Source organism: Camelus bactrianus, chromosome 3, assembly GCF_048773025.1.
Source record: "Camelus bactrianus isolate YW-2024 breed Bactrian camel chromosome 3, ASM4877302v1, whole genome shotgun sequence".
Lineage (NCBI taxonomy): Eukaryota > Metazoa > Chordata > Mammalia > Artiodactyla > Camelidae > Camelus > Camelus bactrianus.
The window spans coordinates 12,435,165-12,451,611 of NC_133541.1; the positions used below are offsets into that span (position 1 = coordinate 12,435,165).

The window sequence follows — 16,447 nt, forward strand, 5'->3', positions numbered from 1 at the left end:
GATGGCTAAACAACTTTCTCTGAAGGTTTGTGTATTTTCCAATCTTTAGTAGGTGAATGAGTGAGGCAACTCATTAACTCCTTGTTATATTCATCCTTGACTAAGAAGAAATTCACAAGAGATTTCACTTATGTCTTTAACTAAAAGTGAAGAGTATCTCTTCCTTGGCAAATCTGTATCTGAAAAAAGGGACACATAAAATACATTTGGAAAAGTGCCATTTCACACAATTCCATCTGTTTTTTTTTTTTTTGATGATTCAGAAGTTATTTCAGTAGACAGCAGTGTCTCAAGAGCAATGATTATGTAAAAATTATAACAGTACTAAAGTATGTATGGGAAGTCTGGTTAATAGAAAACCAGACAGTAGAATTTACTACACTTTGGGTAAAATAATCGTGTATGTGTCTGCTATAAAATTTCCCTGTGAACATGGCTGAGTTACTAACAAAACAGAGACCCAGAAAAATGACTCCAGGGTAGGTTTTACGTTTTTAAAATAGCATTAGAAATATTTGTTGATTTTCCCCTATGTTCAGACACCATTATGGCATGTGTATCATATTTCCTTTCATCCTCAGGGCAACCCAATGAATTGGGTTTTGTTTTATAGATGCTCAGAGAAGTTAAGTTACCAGCTCGAGATCACATACCTGGGAAGGGTCAAAGCCTGGATTAGAGGCCAGGTCTGTTTGATTCCAAAGTCCAAACTCTTACACTAGACCAACTGTCATTTCACGGATCGTTGAACGGGAGTTCGAGAATCCACAGCTTGGCTTTTCTGAGCCTTCATGGAGGTGGAAGTTCATCCCAGTCGGCGATGGCAACTAGTGCTTTGCTTTTGTGTTTTTCCCTGCGAGGTGGGACTGATTCTTATGATTTAGGCATCGCTGTGTGTCATTACCCACTGCAACAGCAAAAGGCGCCAACATAGGCCAGCAAGACCATCCTTCATGGTAACGGCAGCAGTCACCACGCCGGGAGATCCTGGGACTGAACTCTTTTTCACCTAAGGAAACAGTAGGAAGCCATGCTTTCAGGCAGTCACGTTCAGCACCGTGCATTAAATCATAGCATTTTAGAGCTGGAGGGGAATGCTTATAATGAAAGCAATAATTTTTACTTACTCTTGAAGACCTGTCTGAAAATAGTAGACTATCCTCGGCAGGCAAAAAGGCAATCTTTATTTTTCATGTCCTGTAAACAAGGCCACAAACGCTGCATGAGAAGGTAAGATAAAGGCTTATTTTTCAATAATTTATGTGTTATCTCCGAGTATGTGTTAAATCCCGAAGGGTGACCCAGACCACTGGACCGGGGTGGTCCGGTGGCCGGGGCGGGCAGTGGTGGAGGGGGAGGAAGGCCCGGCAGGGGGAGGTGTGTTGGTGGGGTCTACACATCCTTTGCTTGGTGAGCAGCTGCCCTGAGTTTCTTTGGCAAATTAGTTACATAGGGTGTAAAATGAATGGGCAGAATATTCATTGAGGAGGGGAGGGCTTGGGGTCATATTTCCTGATTATCATCCCAACTCCACCTTCCTAAGGGAGGAGAGATTTTTGTCCTTACTTAGTCTGGATCAGAAGTGTCATGGCGTTGGTGCATGATGGGTACTTCTGACCTGCAAGGCTAATTTTATTGAAATGAGGGCATAATGAGCAAAAGGTTACCTTCAGACCCTGGAAATTCCTGCCTTTTCTGACCTTTCTTTGTTGGTCTCCAGGCCAAAAGGTGTGGCCCCTTATCAGCCCAAAGATTCCTGCTTTTCTTTCTTTGCCCAGGGGCCCCTGGTGCTTACGTAGGTTTCCTGCATTTGGCCTGTGCCCCTCCTTTTTGCCCAACTCCTGCCATTTGGTCTGTGTCCCCCTTTCTCTGCTCATATCTAGCTATCTGCCTGCTCTAACAGAGTCAACCCTGCAAACCAGACCCATCTGAGAGCCCACTCAAGAGAATTCTGCCGACATGTGGCTTCATTGCAGGACGATTTTGGAATACTCTTCCTTTCTGGGTCTGTCATTCTCGCGTTTAAGGTGTTTAGGAATTTGCTCTGCGGAGAAATTTGTGGGTCCTGGCGGTGGGCTATGAAGGATAAAGACGTTCACAATCTCTTCGATATGATATTTGCTGTGTTTTATCTCTAGCTCCTAGAACAGTGCCTGGACCATATGTGGTGCTCACTGAATATTTATTAAATGAATGGATGAATAGATGGAGGGAAGGAAGAAGAGAGACGAATTCTTGAACAAACTTTTTGCATGATGAAGGAGAGCAGAGAGGAGCTTTCATGAGCCCCACCCAGTGTCCTTCTCCAGGCTGGGGCCAAATGGGAGCCTCAAGGCAGTTGGCGGGGAGACTAAAGCAGGCTGTGTGAAAGGGCGAGGGCTCTACACGCCTCTGCACACTTGCCCTTTGCCTTCTCCCCGTTGGGCACGAATCCACCCACGGGAGGACCACAGGGGCTTTCAGGACACACAAGTGTGAGCCCCTGGCATATCCATTTTTCACTTTCTTGGTCAGAGTGACTCCTAGAGGGTTAATGAAAACCACATGGCGCGCCCATCTGGAGACGTGGGTGGAGGAGTGAGCTTGGCACCAGAAGACTGGTTGTGAGGCGGTTTTACTAATTCAGGTGAGGCCTGTGAGGGCTCGAATTCAAACACAGGTGGTGAGAATGGCCTGGAGGTGATGTGTTCTGGAAATATTTGTCGGGAGGATCAGCATTACTTATTGGACTCATCATATCCTGCCCCGAGGCCTTAGATGTCCCCAAATAAAGTGACTTTATAGTTTCCAGCTGAGAATGTTGGCCAGCCACCAGCTATTGCTAGGAGCTGGCTTTTTCAGAATGGCCACTATATTCATTGTTTTTGAATTTCCGAGTCCCATCTGTTTGGTTCTGCAGTGTGTTTCTTTCCATACTTAATAAAGACCTGTTGAAATGGCATTTAATTCAGATTTTTTTTGCACCAATGAAGTCAGTGTGGCTTTTCTCACCACCCTAGCATTTCAGCCTCTCTCTGTCTCTGTCACTCTGCCTGTCCCCCCCAGTCCCCTCTTATCTCTCATCTTTCCGCTTTAGCCACGACTGGCTCCGACTTCATGACTTCTGATCTGTGCCTCCCAGCTTACCTGGACTCCTGGGTGCTGGCTTCTGGGACTCAGCTTTACCCACGCTCAGACCTACCACTCACTTCCCAGCTTGGACTTCCGATGCCATCCTCTGACTCGGAACCGTCTCTGTGCCCTCTGGTTTGGTCTGGGGACCCAAATGTTCATCTTGCCATTGCCCTTTCCCAGTTGGTCCTGTCCTGTGGCACTTCATGTCCCCGGGTGGCATGAAGCTTTTGGCCTGGCTGTCCCCACTGGAGAGTCTGTTTGGCTAAAAGAGTTTGCGCCCTATTTCCCGGCATTGTTAGCAGGACACCCCTTCTGGACACCTTTCAGTCATTCCATATTTGGACCTGAGATTTCTCAGCTCTACCTCTTCCCATCCTTCACCAAAATTTGAAACTCAGACTTCTTACACAGAAATTTCATTCAACGAATCCCATCACTTTGATCACCCGTCTTAGATTTAAGCAGTGCTCGTTGGTCTGTGTTTAAGAAACGCATCATCTTCTGTCCTGGAGGGCAGGGGTTAACTGTTTGCTTAAGCAGCTTTATAATGTAACAAAGGCCACCACTTATGTTGTAATGCAACCGAGAATAAGTTTAGAAAAAATTAATGCTATTAGTGATTACTGAAAGATGACTTCTTTGTGAAATGGAAGTAATATTAGGGAAAATATTAACGCGCTTTATCTTCTGCACTTTCGGGTATGTTACCTTATCCCTGATCACCCCGAGGAATCCGTCTTCTTCACGAGTGTGGTGCTGGGGTTCTCATAGGGATTTGTTGACATTACAATGGAAATGTCAGGGGAAATTAAAAAAATTAATAGTCAGTTTCTGACATTCAAAATAGGCTTTCGCTGCCAAGCAGTAGGCTTGAGGTTTTTGCTGCGAGAGGTTTCCCAAATTAGCATGTCAAGTTCAGAAGCCCAGCCCTTGGTGCTTGAAGGAATAAGACGCGTAGTCTTTTTCTCCCCTGATTCCTGCTTTATTGAGGAATAATTGACAATTATATGTTGTATATATTTAAGGTATACAATTGATGATTGGATATATGTAGACATTGTAAAATGATCACCATAATCAAAGTAGTTAACGTATCCCTTACTTTATATAATTTTTTTTTTGTGGTGAGAACCTTTAAGATCTGCCTTCCTAGCAAATTTCAAGTTACATGACAGTATTGTTAACTATGGTCGCATTGTTGTACATTAGATCTCCAGAGCTTACTCATCTTACACAACTGAAACTTTGTATGCCTTGATCACCACCTCCCCATTTCTCCCTGCCCCCAGCTCCTGTATCATTCTACACTCCGATGATTTTAGATTCCACGTATAAGTGAGCTCATGCAGAATTTGTCTTTCTGAGTCTGGCTTATTTCACTTAGGATAATGTTTTCTAGGTTTACCTATGACCTCATAAATGGCAGGATTTCCTTCTCTTTTTTTTAAAGACTGAACAGTATTCCACTGCATATACATACCATCCATTTATCCGTCAGTGGACACTTAGGTGTTTCTGTATCGTGACTACTGTGAATAATGCTGGCGGTGAATATGGGGTGCAGATATCTCTCTAAGATCCTAATTTCAATTGTTTTGGGTATATGCCTGGAAGTGGGATTGCTGGGTCATGTGACAGTTCAATTTTTAATTTGGGGGGAACTTCCATCCTGTTTTCTATAGTGACTGCACCAGTTTACATTCCTACCAACAGGGCACAGGGGCTCCCTTTTCTCCACATTGTCTTGATCACATCTTCCTGGGAGAGACTCCAGAGAAAGGAGGGGTGCTGTATAAGCTGAGGAGATGCTGAGAGTGTGGGTCTTTTACTCCAGCTTTCTGTCTGGAGCTCCAGGAGGAGGCTGTCTTGCAGACTGCTCCCTTGTGAACCTGGGGACACCCCCATCGAAGTAAGCTAGGAAGCACAGAGTGGGCTGGGATTCATTAGCTTGAGTTGCTTTTGCTTCTGGAGGGGCATGAATGGAACCTAGAATTTCCTTCTTGTTCCTGGTGTTTGGGGTGGGGTGGGAGACACAGAAGGTAGCTGCGTTTCGGGCCCTCGGGTCAGCTAAGGTCTCCCTGAGGTGAGGGGAAGGTGGAACTTGAGCAGAGACCGGGATGGACCACTTAGGCCAAGAGCTGAAGGAGGGTGTGCTGGAGACCCGAGCCCTCCACCACCTGGGGGGCGGGGGGCAGGTCAGCGAGGGGGGAACGCCCGACCAGGTGTTATTAATGATTCATTTTGACCTGATAAAGGAAGATGGGCGTATAGTGCACGTGATCACATTTTCCTTAACAACAAAACCTGGAAGGTTGCGCTTCAGGACTTGATGGTGGTCGCATTGGTTGTTAGAGTTAGAATCTTGACTTTCTCTCTTCTGCTTCTCTCATTTTGAAACATATTTTGTTAAGAGAAAGGGTAAATTTTATACAAAGAAAAAAATAAAGCTATCTCTAGAAATTAAAAAAAAAAAAAAAAGGGAATCTTGCTGGACACGTTACCCTGCAACTTTTCTTTCAATATTCCGAAGCCATCCCTGTATGTCTGTAGACATAAATCTCTCTTTTTGAAATTTTTCCTGAACACACATATATAATTTTACACAAACTGAATCATATTTTTTCTCGATTCAATCTCCTTTTTCCTTTACCTTCTACCCTTTCCCCTCCCCGCTACCACCCCCACTGTCTACTTCCCCAGGTAGTGTCAGCAACCTGATGTGTGTGGTTTTGTACTTTTTTCTGTATAAACATACAAATACGTATAAATATGTAGACATGTGCACATGTAAATGCATTTGCAGGTGTTCCATTTCTGCATTGTCTTTTGTACTCACCTCTACCTCCTGGAAAACCCTGCCAGCCAACTGGCATAACTCCAATGCATTTTTTAAATGGTTCCACAATATTCTATGGTGTTGCCATATTATAAGTCGTTCATCCACCTGTGAGATTTCTGAGCATTTCTTTTTTCTTGATTCTTGGAGGTGGTGGCTATTTGGCTACTGTCATTTAAAGGCTTATAATAATAATTTTTTTCTCCATTTTTTAATTGAAGCATAGTTGATTTACAATGTTGTATTAGTTTCTGGTGTACAGTACAGCACAGTGATTCAGTTATATGCACGCATATATATATGCATATTCTTTTTCACATTCTTTTTCATTACAGGTTACTACAAGCCATTGAACAGAGTTCCCTGTGCTATACAGCAGGAGTGTTTGTCTATTCTGTACGTAGTAGTTGTATCTATGCTACTATGAAAGCTTATTATAGTTTCTATATTTCAAGTAAGTTTAGCAGTTAAGTTTTATTACTCTGATAACATTAACACACCTAGATTTTTATCCACTTACTTCTAATGACGTTCAAATGTGTTACTCTATTTTAAGGCCAAGACAATAGTCCTTGGTGAATGTAGGTGCTATGGAGTAAGATGATAGGACAATGAATGAATAAATGTTTGAGAATCTCTATTACGTAAGATACAGATTTCGAGCTCATTAGTGGGTTGCCACAAAACTCTTTAATAGAACGTGTGCAAGGGATTTCTGTGGAGGGGTTAAAGCCGGGCCCAAATCAAGGTGGTGACTTTTATTTGAATTAACCAGCTGTTGAAAAATGGGCTGGATCTTCAGAAGGCCATAAGGTTTTTACAGTTTTATTGGAATTTTCATTGCAATTATTGCATATGGTATCTTGCATTCAGGCGTAGGTCACACTGATTTTCAGAGGTTAGTAAGATAATGTTAGCTTCTTATTGTCGACTCTCCTTGACCTTTCTAGCATTATCTTATGCCCAGAAGATTTGTTACAGAGTCCCAATATTTACCCAAGGTAATGCTTCTTTATATATCTAGGTCCAAAGTTTCAAAAAGTTATAGACATCTAAACCCTCATTTAATTTTTGTTGTTGTTGCCTTTTTTGGGTTGTGAATCTCGCTCACAGTGGGTGAAGATGATAATTTTTATTTTCGTCTGCCAAGAGTTTTAAATCATGCCGACTAAATGAGGTAAAAGCCAACATTGCTTAGCTGAGTTACCTCTGATGACAGTGTGTAAATCACTTCCTATCATTTTACCTGCAGGAAGGGGAGGTTGTTATTCTGTTACACTTGCTTTAAATGTCTAACTGTGGCTTCTATTACCAACAGAAATTTGGAAACATATTGGCCCACTGCCATAAACTTTTGACTAATAAAAAACAAACACATAGTACAAGTTTTTCTCTGAAGCTTAAATTTAAAACCAGGTGTGAGGGCAAAGAGGTTTGCTAATGCTGAGCATGTCTTTGGTCACGTGGACACCATGTAGTGTATGATGAATAAGGTTGATTTTTAAAAAAAATTTTTACTTTCTTCTTTGTAGGAAATAGAACCAGAATTACCTGAAAATCTGCCCAGTGTTCTCGTTACTGTCTCAGTCATTTGACTGTGGATGGAAGTCAGGGCATCCTTAATACACAGTCCAGAGACTTAATAAGTAAAAGGGAAATTGAAGGGCAGATAAATCTAACTTAGAGAGTGGCAGAATCCCTTCTGTAATAACAGCGCTTAATCACCACTTCTGTCTTCAGGATGTTTTTGCACTGTTGCGTCTCATCGCCAAGGATGGCAGAGAAGGTGGGATGCAGGCAGCTGTGGTGAGAGATCTGGGGTGAGAGAGCTCTCTCCACCACCCACACATCCTTCCCAGTGTGGGCTGAGTTCCGGCCAGCCAGCCATTCTTAACCTCCAGGCTGACTCACTCAGGGCTTGTAACCCAGTCATAACCCCTGACTCTGCATTGTGTCCCACAGGCTGGGCTGGGCTGGGCCCCTGCTTAGCAGGACTGGACCAGGCACCACCGTCCTCTTGGGGTCTTCAGGTGTTAGAATTAGCAGAGACCTTGGCACCATCCCCTCACCCTCCTTGCTTTGCTGATGATGGGACTGAGGCCCAAAGAAGTTGAGTGTGTTGTGGTTAAGTCCTAAGGGGGTCCACATTCCCTACCCTCCCGATCTGTGGGGCTCTCTGTCTTCACTGTCAGGCACCTGTCTTTTTAGGGAAGATGGCTGTGCGTCAGGATGCTGAGGGTACGGGGCTGCTGTTGAATGGGATGACAAGATTTCCGCTGGGGCATGAGGCACTGGCCTGGGGCGCTGCTGAGAGCATGAGGGTGGGGGCTGCAAGCCAAAAGCAGTCCATTTTCCTATATCACTGTTTCTTCGATGGCATCCCTACCTCCAAATCTGTCCTCATTGTCAGCCTTCTCCACCTGAAACCCTGTGCATTTCAAGTCTGTGCATTTCAAGAACGCTGGTATCTCTGACTACATTCAGCCTTGAGCTTCTTGGCTGAGAGATGTTCCCTAGAGACAAAACATTAGTGTTGATATTTTTGGATCATTAAGATGTCCAGCTGCGTCAGCTGCTCAACTTCTTTTAGCCTCTCTTGTCCTGCAAGATCTTCATTACCCGAGTGAAGGAAAACTGGCTTCTAATTCTGGATAATGTCAGATTGTCACAACTCCATCAGGATTTAGGTAGAATTAAATTTCTTTGTATTTTTAATTTAATTTATTTTAATTTTGTTTTTTAAATTGAGGTTTTTTATTGGCTTTTTTAAAAAAATGGAGGTACTAGTGATTAAGCCAGGACCTTGCGCATGCTAAGCATGTGCTCTACAACTGAGCTGTACCCCTACCCTCTAAATTTCTTTTTAAATAGTTTAAATTCTGAATGGGCCTAAATGACTTCCTCAAGCTTTTTCTTTACTTCAAAAAAAAAAAAAAAAAATCAGAAAGCGAGCAACCTTTTTTACCTTCTTTTCCTGGAGCTTCCTGAAGAAAATTGGCAGAGCGGCCCACCAGGTACAGGTAGTGAGTGAAATAATGGATCTTTTGGAAATATACAGCCCTTATCGTGAGACTCAATAGCGATGTTTTAAATGGAAGGTGTAAGCAAATCTTAGCTGGAGGCAGCATCTGAACTCCCTTTTCACCAGTGTTACTCACTGATGGCTTCTCATCAAAGAGAATTATAATTCAAATTACTTTCAAGATTTCCCTATTGGATTCCATGAGATGCCACAGGTTTTTCTGTAAAAGGAAATACTAGCCGTAGATTTTTTTTTGCCCTTTAAATTGTATTTGAAAATTAGATATAAGAAGACTGTTGAACACATATGACATTCCATCCATCACTGACATGGAGACAGGCTTTTATCGACTGTCTCTCAAGTTGACACGAGAGCTCTTTGCAGATCACTGATCTGTGCTGCATATTCGGCCTCTCAATTTCAATACATATCAGTCCTGTTACTTCATGCGTTAAGGGTACGAACCAACATCGTTACTCAGACTCACTTCCCAAGATCTATTACTGACAGGGGAAGTTGAAACAGAAAAGGGAAAAACTGTGGTACTCAAACTGTGTCTACTGTAAGTGAGCTGAAACAGGACTACTTTACAGAAAATATTAATAACCACAGTCTTTGTTTTCTATAAAAATTACTCAAGATAAGCTACACATTTTAAAACAGTCTAATTCAGGATTACCCAAAAACTGTAACATCAGCAGTTCACATCTCTGCCTTTGCAATGGTGTAAATAGGATTTTTAAATCCTGCAAGCAACAGGAGTTTTCAAATTACAGCACTGCAGTGAAAACAGAATATGCAAACCTGGAGTACTGCACAGGTGCTGGGATCCTGGGAGTCAGAATAACAAAATGAAGTTCAAATCCGGACTCCTGCTACTCACTCTTACTTTGAGCATTATTTACTCTCACTAAGCTTTTTTTTCTCATTTATAGAATGAAAAAATCTGCCGCGGATATACAGAAGGGTTGTTTTGAGAGTAAATGTGAAGTGTTTAGGGCAATGTCTCGTGTGGGATAATAGTCAGAGCAGATCAGCTATTTTTATTAGTTATTATTCATGCTGCCTCTTACATCAAGATTGGCTAGAAAAACATCATTCTTCCTTCTAGCAGCATATTTAAAAATTAAAAAAATATTTCCCAATTTATTTTTGGTTCTTTTACAAAGTTTACAAATTGCAGTTAAATTTGGGATCATTGCTGGTAGCAACTCAAGCTAGTATTTTATCTCAACTCCTGTTAGGATTTAAGAGTGTTTCTTGGTCAAATGATCTCGGGAAGTGGTGCCATAGCCTACCATTTATCTATACTAAAATGAAAAAATTACTAAGTGCAGTAAGAAGATTGGACAGTGGCTTTTCTAAGCCATTATATACCATATTTGATTGAAACAGCCTCATGTAGTTGGGCATTCAAGTTGTTTCTCACATTTTGCTATTGTAAATAGTGCAGAACCTGCATCATTGGTAGACAACAAAATTTAAAAATAATATTGGTTGAAAACCCTTTCATATAGATGACTATAAAATAGACCCCAAAACTTAGAGACATAGAAAGTGTGATGCATACATGACTAGTGGGAACATAAAAGGGTTCAGCCACTATGGAAAACAGTGTGGTGATTCCTCAGTAAGTTAAACACAGAATCACCACACGATCCAGCAATTTCACTCCGAGGGATATGCTCCCCCAGATTGGAAACAAATGTTCAGACAAAAACTTGTACATCAATGTTCATAGCAGCACTATTCACCGTCGCCAAAAGGTAGAAACAACCCAAATGTCCATAAGGGGATCAGTGGATAAACAAATGTGGTATATCCATACAATGGAGTATTATTTAGCCATAAAAAGGAATGAAGTACTGATGTATGCTACAACAGTGATGCACCTTGAAAACATGCTACGTAGAGGATGCCGGACACAAATGTTCACATACTGTATGATTCCATTTATAAGAAATATCCAAAATAGGTAAATCTATAGAGACAAAAAGCAGGTTAATGGTTGTCCAGGGCTAAGGGGAAGCAAAGAAGGTGTGACTGTTTAATGAGTAGGGGGGTTCCTTTTGAGGTGATGAAAATGCTTGCTTTTGGCCAAATTATTTCCTCCTAAACTATGAGGAGCCCCTTTTTAAGGGATGGTGTTGGGCATTTTTGCTCTGTCCTCCTGGACTGGACTTGATGGAAAGGCATTTTGATCAAGATAAAAAATTTGTAGCTTAGCTAAGGGGTTGTCATCTAATAATCATCTCTCTTTTTTTTTCTTGTAACATTTTTCATTTTTTTTTTTTTGAAGGAAGGCAATTAGGTTTATTTATTTATTAATTGTTTTTTAAAATGGAGGTACTGGGGATTGAGTCCAGAACCTTGTGCATGCTAAGCACACACTCTACCACTGACCTATATCCTCCCTGTGCCATCTCTTGTTCATAGTCTTCTTTTCATCTTTTTCTTTTTCTTTCTCTTTCCATTTTTTTCTTTTTCCTATCCTTCTTTGCATCTTCCTCTTAACTGCTGCCTATATTTCAGGCTTTCCAGGAAGACTGAAGCACATTCACTTGGTGACAGAGGTGGAGGTCTTGCTTTTTTGCTAGATTTGAGACAATCAAGTCCTTAAAAACATTCACTAGACATATTGGGCTCTGCTAAAAAATTTGCCATGCTTGGATTCATGTCAATATGTGTATTGTGAACATAACTTTCTTCTTAAAACAACAGCAGGGAATTGCCTCTATTTTATCATCTATTTTTGGCTAATTCTTTTGACAAATTACTGTCAAATAGCTTTAAAAGAGACATGTTTATCACTTTTTAAATTTTTGTCCTCAAGAGTGATTTTTTTTTTAAAGCCAACATGATTGATATTTAATGTGAAAAAGTATGAGAACTAAGGACATTGGACTGGAATTTAAGAAATATGTTATTATTTACCGACAAAGCAATGGCTTTTTCCCCTTCAATTGAAGTAAAGTCCACAAGCCATACAATCAACCATTTGAAAATACACAATTCAGTGGCATTTAGTACATTCACAATGTCATGCGAACACTACGTCTCTCTAGTTTTAAAACTTTTTTTATCACTCCAGAGAACAGCCTGTACATTAAGTAACACTCCCCATTTCTCTCTCCCTCAGTCTCCTGGGAACCACTTATCTGCCTTTATGGATTTACCTATTTTGGATATTTCATATAAAAGAATCATGTTATGTGTAACCTTTTGTGCCTGGCTTCTTTCCTGGAGCATAATGTTTTCAAGGTGCATCAATGTTGCAGCATATATCAGTACTTCATTCTTTTTTTCTGGCTGAATAATATTTCATTGTGTGGACGTACCACAATTTGTTTATCCATTGATATCTATGGACATCTGGGTTGTTTCCACTTTTTGACTATTGTGAATAGAGCTGCTTTGAACATTGGTGAACACATCTTTGTTTGAACATTTGTTTTCAGTTCTTTTGGGAATTCCACCTAGGGGTGGAATTGCAAAATTATATGGTAATCTTGTGTTTAACTTTTGGAGGAGTCACCAAATTGTTCTCCACAGTGGCTGCAGCATTTAAAAATTCCCATAAAAATGTATGAATGAGGGTTCTTATTTCTCTATGTCTTTGCCAATGCTGATTATTTTTCTTTCATTTCCCCCATTATAGCCATCCTAGTAGATGTGAAGTAGTATCTCACTGTGGTTTGATTTTTACATTCTTAATAACTGATGATGTTGAAACTCTTTTCCCATTCTTGTTGGCCATTTGTATACCTTATTTGGAGAAACGTCTATTCAAATTCTTTGTCCAGTTGTTAATTGGGTTATTTGTTTTTGCTGTTGAGTTGTAATAGCTGTATATATTCTAGATACTAAGTCTTTATCAGATATATACTTTGCAAATATTTTGTCCTATTCTGTGGTTGTCTTTTTTCTTTCTTGATAACATCCTCTGATGCACAAAATATTCTAATGTTTGTAAAATTCAACTTATCTATTTTTTCCTTTTGTTGCTCATGCTTTTGGTGTCAAATTTAGGGTCCCATTACCAAATCCAAGGCCATAAAGATTTGCCCCTTTGTTTTCCTCCAGTAGTTTTTATTTTTAAATCTTATGTTTATTTAAGTCATTGATCAATTTTGAGTTCATTTTTTTTATTATGGAGTGAGGTAAGACTCCTACTTTTTTCTTTTGCGTGTGTTTATACACTTTTCCCAGAACCATTTGTTGAAGAGACTGTTCTTTTCCCATTGATTGAGCTTCGCACCCTTGTCAATAGCTATTGGTTATAATTTTTGGATTTATTTCTGGACTATCAATGCAATGCCACTGGTCTATAAGTCTGGCTTTGTGCTAGTACTACACTGTTTTGATTACTGCAGCTTTGTAGTTAATTTTGAAATCAGGAAGTGTGAGTCTTCCCACTCTTTTTTTCTTTTTCAATATTGTTTTGGCTACTCAGGGCCACTTGGAATACCATATAGATTTGAAAATAACATTTCTATTTCTCAAAAAAAAAAGCCATTAGAATTTTAATAGGAACTGAATTTAATCTGTAGAATGCTTGGGGTGTATTGCTGTTTTAGCAATATGTATAAATCTTCCTATCCAAGAATACTGGCTATTTTTTTCATTTTATAGGTCTTATTTAACCTTCTTCCATAACATTTTATAGTTTCAGATTTTGAGTCTTTCAGCTTTGTGATTAACTTTATTACTAGGCTTTTTTTTTTTTTTTGGATACTATTATAAATAGAATTATTTTCTTAATTTCCTTTGTGGATTGTTCATTGCTAATGTATAAAATCACAGCTGATTTTTGTGTGTTGGTCTTCCACTTAACTTTGCTGAATTTGTTTATTAGCTTTTGCAACTGTTTGGTGTATTCATTGGGATTTTCTGTATATAGAATCATGTCATCTGCAAATAAATATAGTTTTAATTTTTTCCTTTCCAATTTGGATGGCTTTTATTATTACTTTTTCTTGCCAAATTACTCTGGCTAGGACTTCCAGTCCAGTATTGAATAACAGTCTTGAAAATATGAATAAGACAAAGATGCCCATTTTCACTACTGCTATTCAACATTCTACTGAAAGTAATGGATTTTGTAGAACATTTTTCATTTATTCCAATTCACAAACTAAAGTCAGTGGTTTAATAATGTCCCACTTTCCTGAGGTTGTTTTTGGCAAATTTGCTATCTAGAACTTAAAAATACTGAAATAGTCCTATTAGGAGGAAGATGGTGACTACCATCTGTCTTACCTGACTAGATCTGCTTTCTGTTAAAAGCCCATTGACCAAGAATCACGTCTAAAATTAGGGCTAATGATTTAGTAAGCTTGGTGTTTTCCTTAGTGACTTGTGGTTCTTTCTAGTTTATAACACATAATGAATTAAAAGTAGTGGAGAGAGTAGGGAACTGTCAACAGCTGACACTTGGGGAAATGACAGTTGACAACAAGAGAACAGAAGAAACGCAGAGAGAGAGGGAATTCAGTTAAATGCTAAATGCTAACCACTTCAGTGACCCCACTGTGTCATCAGTGAGTTAGCAGTGAGAGACCGTATAATTTTTAGAATAACCCATTCAGTTCATTTAACAAAAAGTTTTATAAACATGAAATTAAAATGTCTTCTGAAGGGAAAGTTTCAATTTCATGGATTTTGTATTTACATTGCATATCTCCTTGTCAATGCCAGGGAAATGAGTCATTATATGAAATAATAGGACAATTTTTATATATTTTTTTTATTGAAGTATAGTTGATTCACAATATTATATTAGTTTCAGGTGTACAACATAGTGATTCAATATTTTAAAGATTATATTCCATTTAAAATTATTATAGAATATTGGCTATGTTCCTTGTGCTGTACAGTGTATCCTTGTAGCCTATTTATTTTATACATAGTAGTTTGTACCTCTTAAAAGCTTACCCCTCTCATGCCCCTTCCCCCTCCCCTCTCCCCACTGGTAACCACTAGTTTGTTCTCTGTATCTGTGAGTCTGTTTCTGTTTTGTTATATCCATTCATTTGTTTCATTTTTTTTTTTTAGATTCTACACGTAAGTGATAACATGCCATTTGTCTTTCTCTTTCTGACTTATTTCACTAAGCAAATACCCTCCAGGTCCATCCATATTGTTGCAAATGGCAAAATTTCACTCTTACAGCAGTCTTTTCCAAGTGAGTTCTCTGACATATTTCTGGTGAAGGGGATATGGAAAGGATGTGAACCATCACGGTAACTCACCCCCGTGAAAATAAATTGATAGTTTTATTCTTTGAGACCCTTCATGGGGGTATTTGAGTATAGCTCTGCCAGTAAGTATTAAGCCAATGAACGGATGGTCATTTCCTAAACAACTAGATCTATGGGGACCACGTAATTTATTGTTCAAACCAGGACCCTTTCAAGAAAAGGATGCACTATTAATTATACCAGGACAAAAGGTATAAACCGGTACTGTCTTGGGCAGACTGAGATGACTGGTCATTCTAATTAAAACCATTAGGACCACTTGAGTTTTTATTCTTAATGTTCTTGTTAATTTACCATGGGCAAAATTAGTCACAAGAGAAATTTTTATTCGTCAAAGCTACAAGCCAGATTTTCAATGGAGAGGAAAATGAGCTAAGGGCCCATTGTTATGGTGGTTGCTCTTCTAGACTGGCCTATTCTGGTGATGTGAGGCTAGACTGAAGTCAACCCATATTGGTTTGATACTGAGTGTGGCCAAGACAGACCTGTCTGGTGGGTCTGGGTCCAGGCAAAGGCTGGGGTGAAGGGGACCTCACTTCAGCCAGGATCTTTTGGGCCGTTCTTGTGCCCCTCTCAGACTTCATATCAAAACAAGGCAGCCTGGGACCACCTCGGTTGCACCAGGGCTCACACAATAGGGAGGAGTCCTAAAGTTTGGCTATAACTGGACTCATTCCAGGGATTAGCAGGAACTGAGCAAGAAAACCCTTCTCATTAGGAATAGTTAGTTTCACTCCCTGCCATTTCCTTGATAAGTAAATTTCACAGCCAAGCAATCACCACATAATAAAAGCTATTACACGAACATACTCAATCATGTGGATGTCATCTACGATTCCAAGGGCTAAAGGTAGAGATGATTGAAAACCAGAAATGATGCAGTTTAGGTAAACATGGTGAAAGTCATCTGTTGACTTCAGCAAGACCTTACGTTTAATAATTCTTCTCCAGTAAGTGAGCGTGAGTTTGTCCACCCCTACGATGAAGACTTACAGGGAAAAGGCTGTTGGAAAATGGTAAAAGTAATGCAGGCCATCTGTGAGCATTTATTACGTAGTAGGCACAAGTCGTTTGCCTAAAGCAACGTGGTTAGTAGCAGAGAGGAGCAGAGCTGGAATTAAAATCCCATGTTCGAAACTGACATAACATTGTAAACTGACTATAACTCAATAAAAAAAAAAACTCATAGTACCCTGAACTGAAAAAGAATATAAG

At 39.8% G+C, this 16,447-nt stretch overlaps 1 long non-coding RNA gene across 17 annotated transcripts in view; it reads left to right on the top strand.

Annotated features, from left to right (window-relative positions):
• The first annotated feature begins 625 nt into the window (after positions 1 to 625).
• LOC123617468 (uncharacterized) overlaps positions 626 to 16,447 on the top strand; it is a 67,164-nt gene continuing 51,342 nt past the window's right edge. For 7 of the 17 annotated variants that reach the window (XR_012503679.1, XR_012503680.1, XR_012503681.1 and 4 more), the window contains exon 1: positions 629 to 1,230. This is a non-coding gene — a long non-coding RNA (uncharacterized LOC123617468). Of the gene's footprint in view, positions 1,231 to 16,447 lie in introns of all 17 variants that reach the window. The other 10 variants (XR_012503669.1, XR_012503670.1, XR_012503677.1 and 7 more) reach the window with 6 other exon arrangements.